Genomic DNA, 14,344 nt, shown 5'->3' on the forward strand with positions numbered 1-14,344 from the left:
ATTAAGGACAGGAACTTACTTGTATTGGTTAAAAGAAAGTCACGTCAGTCACTGAACCAGGAGTCAAATTGCTGTGCCACATAGACACAGCGTAATAAGTGTACAGAACGTTCTATTCCCCTTGTATTAATATATTTCTACACAATGTAAATACAGACAAATGATAGCATGCATGAACCATATTCCTACTTGAAAGTTAACAAAGAAAATACTTTTATTCTACATGGTTTTCTATCTCATATTAAGCATATTGTTTAATTACACGGAATGTATAACCCGACTTATTAAGGTACATGGACATAGAAATGTTATATCATGGTCAGTGGTGAGAAATTGGAAATCTTAAGTTGTATATTATCGACTCTCATCACCAGAGGAAAAATTAATGGCCCAGGAATGTTGTCATTTTGGAAATTTTCCAACACTAGCACCGCCCCGCCGCCATCCGCCATCCAGTGAGGAACCACTAGAGGCTTGAAACCTTGCAACGTTTACCAAATGTATATGTTTCTGCATAAAAACCATTTTGCTGTACTCGTAGGCAAAATCATAGCCTATAACTCAGTACCCAAATAATCATTTCACTAATGTAAAACAGAAAATGGAATGCACTTGTATATAGAATATTTATTGTCATTAGTTAGTTTGAGCTAAGAGCTATTACTCACAAGTTTAAGCCAGGAGAGTTTGAATTCAGGTTGTACTCCAAGAGCTTGAGTGCACAATCTAGACTGAGAGTCCCAGTGCAGTGTTGAGGAAATGCTACACCGTCAGAGGTACATTTTTCAGATGAGACTTTTAACTGAGGCTTAACCTGGCTTCTCAGTTGGATGGATTCAATTGCATAACACCATTTCGAAGAACAGTGGTGTTCTCCAGAGTGTCCTGCCAACATTTATCTCTCACCCAACATAACTGAAACAGAATACCTGGACATTATTTCATTGCTATTTATGGGACATTGCTGTTCATGTACAAATCAGCTGCGGTATTACAGCAGTGGCTATGCTTCCAAAAGTACTTAATTGGCTGTAAAGCACTTTAGGATGTTCTGAGATCATGAAAAATGCCTTTTAATACAAGTTATTTTCTTTAAATATAGCCCAATAAAAGCATTCCTATATTAAAACGTGAAATGATTCTATACCAATCAGATTGCTGTTACTCTGATGTGCTTTATGCCAAGTAATTATTTTTAATTCATGGGCTCGAAACCTGGATTGAACTTTTAGAAACAGACTTTTTCAAAAACACAGAGACTAAAGTGACTTGAACTCACAGCCCAAGATGGCTAACCCCATTTTGCATGACCATATGTTACACATTCCAATTCATTGAATTGGAGTCAGTCTGGTTGCAAAACCCATCAAAGACAATGGGCAGAATTTTCCAGTCCCCTACATGGTGGGTTTAATGGCAGGAGGTGGGGGGAACAATGCGGTGGGAGCTGAAAATCAGTTTCCCACCAGTGTCATCTTATATGGGCGGGAACTTGCACTCCCACCCTCCATGGCTGATCGCCATTCCTGCTAGAGGCCATCATGAAACCAATTTGCATCCCATTAACGGGATGCAGATGAAGGTCCAACCAGAATCACCTACACCACCACCCCCCCCCACCCTATTGTCCATGCCACCAGCAGAAAATCACGCCAGTCCAGAACATGTGTGGACCAACATGGCAGATACATGCAGCATTTATCTGAAGAAAACCAGCAGGAACTTGCAGAAATCGGAAGAGAAGATGGAGGCCTCCAGTGACCGGAGCCTGGAACACCACATGCAGCAGTGGGTAAGGAGCATTTACGATGTGGACCTTCTACCCTCAGGATCTCCCAGGAGGTCCATCTTATATCCTCAGGATCTTCCAGGAGAGCCATCTTCTATCCTTAGAACATGGAACTTCTACCTTCTACATCTGGTTGCTGTCCAGGTTCCTTTTAAATATGATGTCTGGATATGACGACGTGGCACACACCATCCAGCCCAGTCCACTGCATGACATGTTGAGAAAATCCTGACTGCATAATTAATGAGGTAGTGGTCACACCATATGGCGCGAATTCCCAGCAGCCTCCGCCGTGGGAAACTCTCCCTGTTTCCAAACATCCATGGGAAAGGAAAACTCCACCCATTGACTTCAAGGGAGTGTGAAGGACTCACATCTCCTGTCTCATTAGCAAGGCATCTGTGGCAATCACTTGAGGTATTCAACTGTTGGAGATGGGCCATTAAGACTAATCATTAAACAATGGCTAAATTATCTTCCAGACATGAGCTATTCAGGTAACTTCTGGATTACACAGACTATGGGCAGAATCATCCCAGATTTGCACTAAGTGCGGTTGCGGGTGGGAACAGCAACGTTTTACTGGCTGGCCGTGATAGCAGCTTCTCACGCTGTATCGTCCCAATCCCGCTGCATTAATTATGCATTCTCGGGAAACACGCCGTGTCGATGGTGAGTGAGCACTCATTTGCCCACCACACCATCACCTCACCGCTTCATCCCGCCAGGAGCCATATTTAAAGTGCAGCCGGTCGCACACTTCTCAGTGCTTCCAGCCCAGGACTGCTGCACGGAAGACATGGCCCTGAAAGGCAAAAAGACTGCAGCCCCCAAGTTTAATGATTGTCCCTTGAGAGCCTTTTGGATGACATGGAGGCCCACTGTGATGAACCTAACCCCCGCTGCAGCCACAGGAGGGGCAGCAACATCACCAATCTGGCTTGGGAGGCACAGACAGTGGGGGTCAGCGCCAATGCCCTGCAAAACAGGACAGCCACCCAGTGCTGCAAGAGGATGAATGGTCTCCCCTGTTCCGCTAGGGTAAGTCACTCTTCTCATCACTCTCAACTCACACACTCACAACCTATCACACATCCACAGGGATCTCACACCTCAAGGGACAACACCACTAACTCTCACACACACCATCACATCTCCATCAGGCTCATATCCTCTTGAGCTCACATCCTCATCTCATCCATGGCTCCACTCACCATGCAAATAAACCACACAGTGTCATGTGTCCTGTTCACACTCTCACCATCTGTTTTCAAAAAGGAGAAGCAGGTCACATCAGCAGGGAGATGTCCTAGAACCAGGGTTGGGGGGAGGGGGTGGCGTGGGAGGAAGCTGTAGTGGGCCAAATTAGGCCTCTCATTCACTTTGAGGAGTGTGCAATCGCGCTGACGGTGAGGCCAACGGTGAACAAGCTCGTAAGGATCCTGCAACCCATCATTCCTCTCTCAGTGCAAATGTGAGTGCTCTCTCTCCTGCTTTTAACTCTGCTGCCATAGACTGATTATCTCTACTGTGGTTCACAGGGAACTCTGCCAAGTGACCGACATCCTCAGCCAGCCAGTCCCTCAGCTCCATCCAGGTCCACACCCTCCATTGAAGAGCTGAAATTAAGCAGCCTGGAAGACCCATCACAGTGCTTACTCACACCCTCTACCAGCGCAGAGACAAATGCCCCAGTGGGACCTAGATCTAGAGCAGGCTCGGGTTCACAATCTGGTGGTCACCACACAGACATGTGTCTCCGCAGCAGGAGGATGGAAGGTTCAGCCGAGCTCCCTGGCACTCGGAGGACTGCTGGGGCAGAGGCATCTGTGAGGTCCGAGTCAGAGGACGAGCCTCTGGACTTGGCCTTCCAACTCATCGTGAAGAGTCAGCAGAAGGCTGGGGAACATCACGCAGAGCTGTTGGAAGCCCTGCACAGAGTGGCACACAAGTCAGAGGAGTGCATCTGCCTGGTCTCTGATGCAGTGGTGCCCACATGTGTGTGTATGGAGGTCTCCAAGGGGAGGATGGTGGACACCAAGGAGACCCTGGTCCAGCAGAATGCGGAGATGCGCACACACCTGCACTCCATCTTGGGAGCCACTCCATCCTGCAGTGGCAACGTGAGAGGGAAATGGTGAATCTAGACATCCCCCCAGGTGCTTCTTCCCATCAAGGAGTCAGGCTGGGGCCCTCAGGCACCCGAAGGGAGGAGGCAAGGCAGCTGGACACCCCCCTGGATCCACTCAGGAATCTCAGAGGCTGTCCTCTCCCTCTGAGTCCCCTTTTCCTGTGACCCCCTCAATCTCATCCTCTGTCACCGCAGGAGGACAGCTAAAGCAAGCCAGGGCCCCCTAGGCCTCAGATCTCCAGAGGACCCACGCTGAAGTCATCAGAGGCAACAGGGCCAACCATTGCACAGGCTGTTTCCACCCCTCCTGCGGATGTCAGTGCAGCAGCTAGAAATCTAAGGCATTCAAAAGTTAAGAAATTCTGGTCACAGTTGTTTCATGGGCGAATGTATTTTGTCACTTTACAATCTGAAAATATATTCACTGTCACTGAGTAATGTGTAATGGTGTCTTTCAGCTTCTTTGGCAGGATTCACGAGTCCTCCTCCCTCACGAAGTTCAGCTGCAAGCAACCGGCCCACGAGTGATTCTGGAGGGAGAAGTGTGTGTGTGTGTGTGTGTGTGGCAGGGCCTTCCGGAGCCTTGTGCAAGCACTCTCACACACACATAGATCCTTGCCGCATCACCCTCATCTCAATGTCCTGAGCATTTTGAATGCTGCCTGCTGGGGTTTGCTTTCAGTTGTCCATCTAAACTGACCTGTATCTCTGCCCACCCAATGATCACACTCCCATGCAGCACCTGATCTCACCCACCATGATTCTCGTTTCACTTTCGATTTTGCCAGCATGGTAGTGCTACAGTTATTCTTTCGCTCCCCCATACTTTCCACTCTCCCAGTTACCCATTTCCTTTCCAACATCATTGTCAACCCCCAGGCTTCACCTTCCATGTCCCCTCCATGACCTACCAGCCACAACTCTTTTCTTTCGGGGATGTCCAGCTGAACGTTTACATTCCCTTCCTTCCCGGAATCCCATCCTGATCCGCATTAACCTCTCAGATCTCCTTCTTCTTCCCACCCCCAGAATCAGTGTCTGCCTCCGAATCCCCACCAATCTCCCTCACCATCCCTCCTACTGCTATCATTGCACCCTCACGCCCCCATCTTACCACCTCACTCTGCCCTCGGTCATTCTCACCATTCCCTCATACCGCACCCACCCTCAGTTCGCTTCCCAGGAGGCAGTCATAGACTCATCAGAGCCCTCCTTCGCACATTCACCCGGACATCTACCCCTCCGGATCCTCCCCCTTTGGAACCCCTTCCTCCTTTGGAACCCCTTCCCCCTTTAGAACTCCTTCCCTCCCTCCCCCAGGATTCTCCAGCTTCCTTAGTCCTTCCCCTCTCTGCACACCTTCCTTTTCACCTTCCACCCTTTCCTTACACCTGCCTCCCCAGTTGCCATCTTCTCCCCTATAACTCCCTCCTCCCTCCCGTAGTCCCTCCCCCACAGCCTCCTCACCCCAACGCCTTTGCTCCTCCCCTCCCAACCTCACCCTCCCCCCCCCCCCCCGCCCCCCCACCCCCAGAGAGCTTCATTTCCCCCCGACACCTCTTCCTCTCCCAATTGATCCTAGACCTTCCTCTCCCACCACTTGGTACATATTCCTCTCCCAAGCACAGCTGGACCTTCCTCTCCACCCCCTCAACCATCATCCTTTGTGAGCAGACCCTCAACAGTGACTTTTCATCTTCCATGAGCTGCTTCGCAGTGGAGCCATGTCCGTGAGAATCTACCCAGCATGCGATGTGCGTTCCTCCAGAGTCCCATCACTGTCAGGCTCCAGCATCTTCTGCTCCTCGGATGTCTGCGATGTGAGCAAGGCTCTGGCAGTAAGTCCCAACTTCTGCACATCACAGTTGTTAAGACATGTTCTACACCAGCATATTTTCCTGCCGACATGGGTGGACGATCCAGCGGGGGCGAGGGATGATTTCGTCGGGATGTGCTTATAATGTTATGCAGATGTATTACAATGAGGTTCCCGACGTCTGACAGTGGGAAACACGGCCCACCATTGACAGGCAGGGTGGATGATTACAAACTGGTTTCACGACGTTGTGAAATGGATTTTTGACCCTCTCACCATGTAGTCTGCTCACACCGCTGAACACACTTGACGCCAGTGGGCACAAAAAATTCAGCCCAATGTCTCTTCTTTGAAGTTCCCTGGCAGCTGGAGAAGGAAGGGCACATGACAAGCCAACCCTTTGTGTGCTTTAAGCACATGTTTTCTAAGCAGAGCTAAAGACTAACAGCTTAGGTAGAAGACCTAAGTGAGGTCCCTCCTGCCTCCTTTTTCTCCAACCCACCTGGGCTTTGAACCCTATTTGCTGCCTATGATCATCAAGGGACACTCTGCTGCAGACAGAGACTTATTAAAAAGAATCCAACCAGCACTACCATCGTCCAAAGAACAACCAACTCATTTGTCTACGTCTTTAAGTCAGAAGCATTGAGATCATCAAATTCAGCCTGAAACCAGCCGAGTCACCAATCTACAGGCTGTATACTCTTTTCCTTTTTTTATGGACTCTAATTTCTCCACTCTGGTGTGTTCGTGTGTGTGTTCATGCGTGCGTGCGTGTGTATAAGTTGGTGCATATTCTATTATTTTACTTAGATCAGTTTAAGTATAATACAGCTAACCTCTTTGTTAAACTCAAGACAATGTGGCCCTTTATTGGTTCTTTTATGATGACAATGCGTAAACAGTTAAGTACTCTCTGAATTGGCATGTATATCCTTTTCAACAAAGTAAAAACACTCTTTCAGTCAAACGAGGAAAGAAAAGTAGGGAGCCATTTGACTCTTCCTCACCCGACCATTAGATTGTACATAGCAGTGGGCAATGTGCATCCAAAACAGTCAAAGAAGGTCACTTACTACTTGAAGGTGCTTGTCTAGGTTATATAGAGGAACAAGTGTGTCTGGGAGTACAAATGCATTAATCACTGAAAGTTGCACCAGAGCTCAGCAAGGCCATAAAAAAGCAAACAAAGCACTAGGTTTTCTTTCCAGAAGGATAGAATTGAAAATTAAAGCAGTTATACTAAACATGTATCAAATCTTGGTTAGAGCAGTTGCTGTATTATAAAAAAGAAATAGAGGCTTTTAAAATTATGAAAATGTTTGATAGAATGGAGACAGAGAGAATGTTTCCTCTTGTGGGGAAGAGCATAACTTGAGGCTGTCAATACGTGATAGTCACCAAGAAATCCAAGAGGGAATTCGGAAGAAACTTCTTTACCCAAAGAGTGATGAGAATGTGGAACTCACTACCACAGGGAGTGACTTATATGAATAGCATAGATGTGTTTAAGGGGAAACAAGACTCATATGAGGGAGAAGGGGATAGAAGGTTACGATGGTAGAGTTAGATGAGAAAAGATGAGAGGAGGCCCAAATGGAACTTAAACATCTGTATGGATTCTTTGGGCTGAAAGGCCTGTTTCTGTGCCCTACGTCCTATGTAATCCTGTATAATACTCCTTCAGCACCTTGCCACACAATTAGATCAAAGGGTGAGGCATACTTGTGGCCAAAAACTGCAGGCAGGGAAACCTCTGGCTTCAGCTACCTGTGCCTTGACACCCCTGAAGAGGAGGAGCTTCCTAAAAACTTTGGTTGCGCACATTGTGACCCACAAACCTAGTAAATAATTCTGAAACTGGGTCTGACATGCCAACATGGCTGGAATATTACAAGCTAACTTGCAAGTTCTAGCATGCAGGTGTCCACTGTATCAAGGTGAGTGTTGCTTGGCCTGATAGATACTGGAAGGTGTCAGCTGGAGCCTGGATTTTTGAACATGTGCTTATGTGTCCAAGTTTGAATACCTACTTTGATTTGGTTATAGAGAGAAGCATACTCGTAGAGTGCTCCAACTTGTGAAATCACCATTAAATGGGTTGTTTTTTGGCCCTTGAATTGTGTTTTTCATCATGGCATTCAGGAGGATATCTGGGCTTCTGCAGCCCAGTTTGCAAGGGTTCAAAGCCATGTTTGTCAGTTGTCTATTGATGGGCTCAGTCATCCCTTTGGGTGCAATTGTAAATCAGCTCTCTCTGTGGTCAAACTGGTTTCAGGATGGCAAGTTGCTAGCCATCTGCAAAAACCATTCTTGAAAGCAAATGCTCACTGTACAGCTAGTGAGGAAGTTCTAACCCTTGGAATAACCAACGTAGTCACCATCTGACACAGCTGTCACTCATTATAAGGAATCTTCTCTCCCTCTAATGAACCTACAAGCCAATGTTCAAATAAATATAAAGGAATTCCACTTGAAGTATTAACCCTTCTTGCTGGTTTATTATGTTGATGGATGGTAACATAGCATTAATGTCACTGGATTAGTAATTCAGAGGCCTGGAATACTGCTCCAGAGACATGAGTTCATATCCCAGCATGGCAGCTGGTGGAACTTAAATTGCACAAATAACTCTGGAATCAAAACTAATCTAATTAATAATGATCATAAAACTACTAGATTGTTGTAAGAACCAATTTGGTTCACTAAGACCCTTCAGCAGATGAAATATACCACCCTTACCTGGCTTGACCTGCATATGATTACTGACCCACAGTAATGTGACTGAGTCTTAAATGCCCTCTGAAATTGGCTAGTAAGTAATTCAGTTGTATCAAGCTGCTACGAAAAGCCCTCTAGGTGCATTTACACCATAAGGACTACAATGGTTCAAGTCAGCGGCTCACCACCACCTTCTCAAGGGCAACTAGGATGGGCAATAAATATTGGCCTTACCAGTGATGCTCACATTCTGTGAACAAATAGCATTTTAAGCTTTGTGGTCTTTTATTGGTATCTGTGACTGGGCCAGTTGAAAGAATTATATTGCTAATGAGTTATATCTAGTTAGTGGTGGTACGGGCTTTAAAATAACATTTGTCTCTCTCCAATTTTCAACTGTCCTTTCCTGAAGGCATTAAATCATGGCAGAGTACTGCTTCAATAGAACCAACCCACTCCCTGATATCATTTTCATGTGTCTACCTGAACAGTAATAGATATCTCAGCTGAATGCTTACCCCTCACTGGATGCTTACATTTATGCACACATGTTATTTTTGCCTCTACTTAGTCCTGTGCCATCCTGGTTGAGATCAATTAACACCGGGATCTTCCTGATCAGTTGAAAGCTGGGAATTACAGTAACATGATCCAGCATTGAAACCAAGCCACTGCATTTGGAGAATTTACACAAACGCTTGACTTTTCTGTGGTAAATCCCATGAAGTTAGTGAAAAATGGCCAAAATGGCAAGTGAAGATTTCACTTTCCATTAAATGAAGACCAACCAAGACCATCATCATGTTCTTCCTTTCTTCACTCCTCCCATTCTTCCTTACTCTTTTCCTTATCCCATTTTCTCCTCCTTTCCTCCTGCTATCTTCAGAGTTGTGCATGAAAGAAAAAGAGGTAGAGACCCAATTAGTTAGGTCAGGTAGATTAGTTAAATGAAATCCTTCCAGAAAATATTGTTTCAATTTTCCATTTATTTGACCTGAGAATTGTCATGAAATCTTCAAGTAAAAAATTACACTTGCACAATGGCAAATATTTAAAAGTTTAGTTTCATCAATTATTGAAATTTAAATCATTCTATGAGCTTACAATTCCAGGAGCATAAGTGTGGAGCAAATGACTATACATGAAAGTACCAGCGTAAGCGTGAAGAAAAGTTTATTAATATTAAATGCTATTTAATACAGATTTATGTCAATACAGACTTAAATGCTAAGTGCAAGAGGATTTGCAGTTCCAATCTCTTTGATACCTCAACTTTAATTGTTACGCCAGGAATTAATGCTAAAGTATGTGACAATAATTTTATCTGCCCGAACCGTATACGATGGGGTAGTTTCCGCATTGTGTGCAATCAGTATTTCCAGCTCAGATTGTGCTGAAAATTGCACCCACTCTGAAAATTGCTTTTCTCCCAACCACCAAGAAAGATTCCTATGGAATCTTGTTTACAAAATCTGCCATGAGCCAGCACAATCAGGCAGCGCTTTAAAATGCAACATTCAATAAAATTAAAAAATATTGCTTTACAAAATATTCCTTAATATGTTGTCATGCCCTGTAAAGGCATGCCATATTCACAACTTTACTCGGTGTGGATTCTTCTGGAACTGACTTTTCTTTTAAAATGGACAAGATGTGCCTCAAAAGATGACTGTCGGAGGTCAGATGAACAGATCTGTGTATTCAAGAACTGACTCACAGTCTAGCTACAACCGAAAGACGGACAAATAGGCATACCAAACTAAAAGACATTCCTGAATTAAATGTTTTTTTAAACAAAGAAGGTAATTGATTTAACCACCTTGGGATATCTGTCTTCAAACAATAAACCAAGATGTGACTAATCAACCTAAGACAACCACCATATTTGGGAAAGCAACTGCAGTTGTGAGAAGTCACATGGTAAGGCAGCCATGTTTGTCCCTTTTTAATCTTCAAGTGCTGACTGTAGAAAGTAAGACACAGCAGTAGCAGAAAAGGCAGTAATACCAAGCCTTAAAAGAAGTGTAGGGTATAACACTGGAATGTCTCCAAATGTGTTCCTTTTCTCGCCCACCAATACAGCAAACTGAGCCCTGCAGAAAGTCCATCCCTACGAGAGAATTTTGAAATTACTTTGGCTGTTGAATTCACCTAAACTACACTTCAAGAATGAAGACATCTTCTTCATTAGGCCTGCAATGTGTATTTTCCAGAACAAGGCAATCACATGAATTATGAACAATTCTTTTGATAATAACCTGTAAAAGTGCACTATTCTCTTGAACAGTACTTTCGTTGGATGTGTTTGTATGTTTGAGTGCCGTTGTGTTAGATTTCAGGGTGAACATGTAAATAAACAATCCCCTTTATTTAAACCCATAAAACAATTTCTGCTGGCCAGTTAACTTGTCCACACACTCAGGGGTGAAAACACACACACATCTTCCTCTCAAAAGCTTACTGATTGTGGGGAGTTAAATTGGGAAAGAAACAGGGAATTCAGAGGTTCTCTCTCTCCCTGTCTGTAACAGTATTTAAGAGTGGTACCTTGATACACTTTGATGAAACAGCTGAAAATGGGTTTATCATAAAAAATAAGCTTTTTGTCACAGTCCACAACTTGTGAGGAACCAGATTTTAAATGACTGAAAATGAATTTGAAAAAAAGATATGCAAAAGTATTTTCTAGTTAGACTGAAGGCAGTACTCAGTTCCTTCGTAAATAAAAAAAAATGCATTCAAAACCTTTTAAAGTACACCTATTAGTGTTCTTCTACCCAAAAGAGAAAACTTAATTGTTTGAGCCTCCTCGAAGGCCTACAAACTACCATATATTGATCGGTGAGTGTCCATGTTGATTAAATTGATCTTGGGAGGGTGACCAGTTTTGTGGACAGGGCCTGCTTCTAACACAATAGCTTAGAAACTAGAACAAAAGATTGTGGAAACTCGGCTGGTGCTGAAAGAAATTTGCATTTAAAATTCCACGATCTTTTGCATCTGTCACGCCGATTTCAGGCAAATTTGCTTCCAAAGAGCAAGTGTAACTGAGTGGAAATTCCGAGCTATGGTGTACTCCTGTAAAAACATGGCATTAGATCTTTCCTGTTAAAGCCCAGTGTGCCACTATCTATTTAGAGCTCTTCATCATTCCCAACAAATCAGAAAACAAAGAATGGCAACTGGACATTTATCTTACCAAACCTATTTTTGCTATAGATTCTGCCCAATTTATTTCATTGGTATTAAACAAAAACAGTTGGAACTTTTTGAAAGTTTGTGAAATATCTCAATTCACCTCAAAGTAGTCTAGCAAAATGTCAAGATTAGTTGAACATTGCAGCCCACATTACTCAAATCTGACCTGCTGCAATAATAGTATGGCATTTTGATGGCACCCCACAAGCTGTCATACTCTACAGAGTATTTGATCACCTCTGTTCCTGCTTCTTCCAATAGCCTTGGAATCCTTACTTAAACCTACTCTTTTAAATAAGTTAGTTTTTCTACTTATCACTGTTATTACCTGGATGAAGCTGAAATGATATTTTTCTAATCTCCAGTTTAAGCAGTTAAAGTTTGTTAATTTTGTTTATTTTGTTTTGTAGTTCAAAGATCGTTATCTGAGTCACATTACTTACTTAATTTCCAGGGATGAGGTACTTCAGTTAGGTGGTTGGATTGGAGAAGCTGGGACAAATCTCCTTAGAGAGGATGTTGAGAGGAGATTTGACAGAGGTGTTCAAAATTTTGAGGGACCTGGACCCAGTAAATAGGGAGAAACTGTTCTCATTGGTGGAAGGATTGAGAACAAGAAGACATTAATTTAAGGTGATTGGCAAAAAAAAATGGCAACCAAAAAAAAATTCACACAGTGAGTGGTTAGGTTCTAGAATGCACTGCCTGAAAGTGTGGTCAAAGCAGGTTCAATTGAGGCTTTCAGAAAAGAATTGGATCATCCTGTGAAGAGAAAAAAATTGCAGGGCTACTGGGAAAAGGCAAAGGAGTGGGACGATGTGGGTTGCTCTTGCAGAAAGCCGGCATGTCATGAAGAGCCAAATGGTCCCTTACTGTGTTGTAACCACTCCATGATCTAATAATTCTGTGGTAAACATAGTTAATAATGACAGCATCAGGGTGAAATAAAAACTAAACACCTACACTCAACACTTTTAGGCAAAAAATGTTGTTGCATCTTGTTTCAGATTTTGTTAAGGCACAGTGGATTGCAAATGCCGAGTTGCTCAAATCCCAGATGGAAACTTGAAACAGCTGACACAACCATTTTGCAATTTGTACTTTATTTTAAGATACGTGCCTTGAATTCAGTAGTAATAAGTCCACTGAGTCTTAGAGGTTTTTTTACAAAACAAAATTAAACCATTTATTAATAGAAGAAACGATTTTATGCACATACATAGGTCTACAAATTACTACTATAATATCCCCTAAATCCCCTAATTAATCTGACTCCTAGTTACACCTCCGTTAAGGCAACAGTAAAAACAAAATAGATTTCAACAGACCTAGGCAAAGCATACAATACGCTGGACAGGGATATTCACAGTGAGCTTCCTTAGCTTTGGTTCCTGTAGACAGCAACTTGATATATAGAGGCTGGAGGCTTTTCACACTTGTTAGATCTTAGAATGTGTTCTCCTCTTACACATAGCCTCATCTCCTTTATACATGTTTCTCCCTTTTGAATGTACAGTCCATTGTTCCAATATGTCTTTGCAACTTTACTTTTCTCATAGTATAAATCTTTTATAGTACTCATATTACCAGTAACTTTTGGGAAAAATAAACATACTGTTTGGACTAGCCTCTTATGGCTAGGTGTGACATCTTACCATCTCTTTGAAATTCAAACTAACCTAATTTATCGAAAAACGCAAATGTTTCTCACATCTCACATTCTAAAACTTCAGCTAAGTTTACATATTTAGCATTTCAAACCTAGCTTCCCTTTTGATAACTCAAGAGCTTCAGACCTGCTGCTTCCAATTCAATTAGATCCTCCACACACACATCCACACAGAGAAACTAATCCAAATCCCATTAGTGACCTATCTTTACAATAAATCATAATAATGTTATGAAAATTATTATATTTTCATGACACTATGTCCAGGGAATTTCCTTCAGATTGTGCAGATTAAAGTTTAAGCAGATAAAAGGGTGCACATCTAGAGTAGTTTGTGCAGAGAGCAATATTGGCGATGGTTTACTGTGCCACTGCATTGTGCACAGGTGAATGGGACTACTAAAGCATTGAGCAGTTATGATAATTAGATAAGGATATTTTAATTGAGGTATTAAATATTAAAGGATTTGATAGTGTATGTAGAGAAAAGCTATTTCCACTGGTGCAGGAGTCCAGAACAAGTGGCTGTAACATTAAAATTAGAGCAAGGCTCTTCAGTCTGTTATCATCGGCGTGGGTCCTAGCTAAGGTTGTCCTTGGTTAGGATCAATACAGGCTGCTGGAGACAAGGCTGTTGGTAACTTTAACTGTGATTAAACATTCTACTAACCATATACAGGACAAGGCTTAGCATGAAGCTTCACATCGAACTATCTCTCAGCATACTCTTTTGTCATGTGATCTTACATCACTGATGATGTATACTGTCTATCTACATTAATCCTTTAAATACATCTCCCCCCAAGTCTCTGACTCTATTAAATACATTATTTGTAGTACCCTACAGTCAGGAAGCATTTCTTCACACAAAGGGTTGTTGAAATTTGGAATTCTCTCCCCATTAAAGGTTTTGAGGTTAGATCAAATGAAAACGTCTAAGATGAGATTGATAGATTTTTCTTAGGAATGTAGCAGTACGAGTAGGCCATTTAGTTCCTCAAATCTGAAAAGGTATTTCAG

Source organism: Carcharodon carcharias, chromosome 5 (genome assembly GCF_017639515.1).
Source record: "Carcharodon carcharias isolate sCarCar2 chromosome 5, sCarCar2.pri, whole genome shotgun sequence".
Taxonomy (NCBI): domain Eukaryota; kingdom Metazoa; phylum Chordata; class Chondrichthyes; order Lamniformes; family Lamnidae; genus Carcharodon; species Carcharodon carcharias.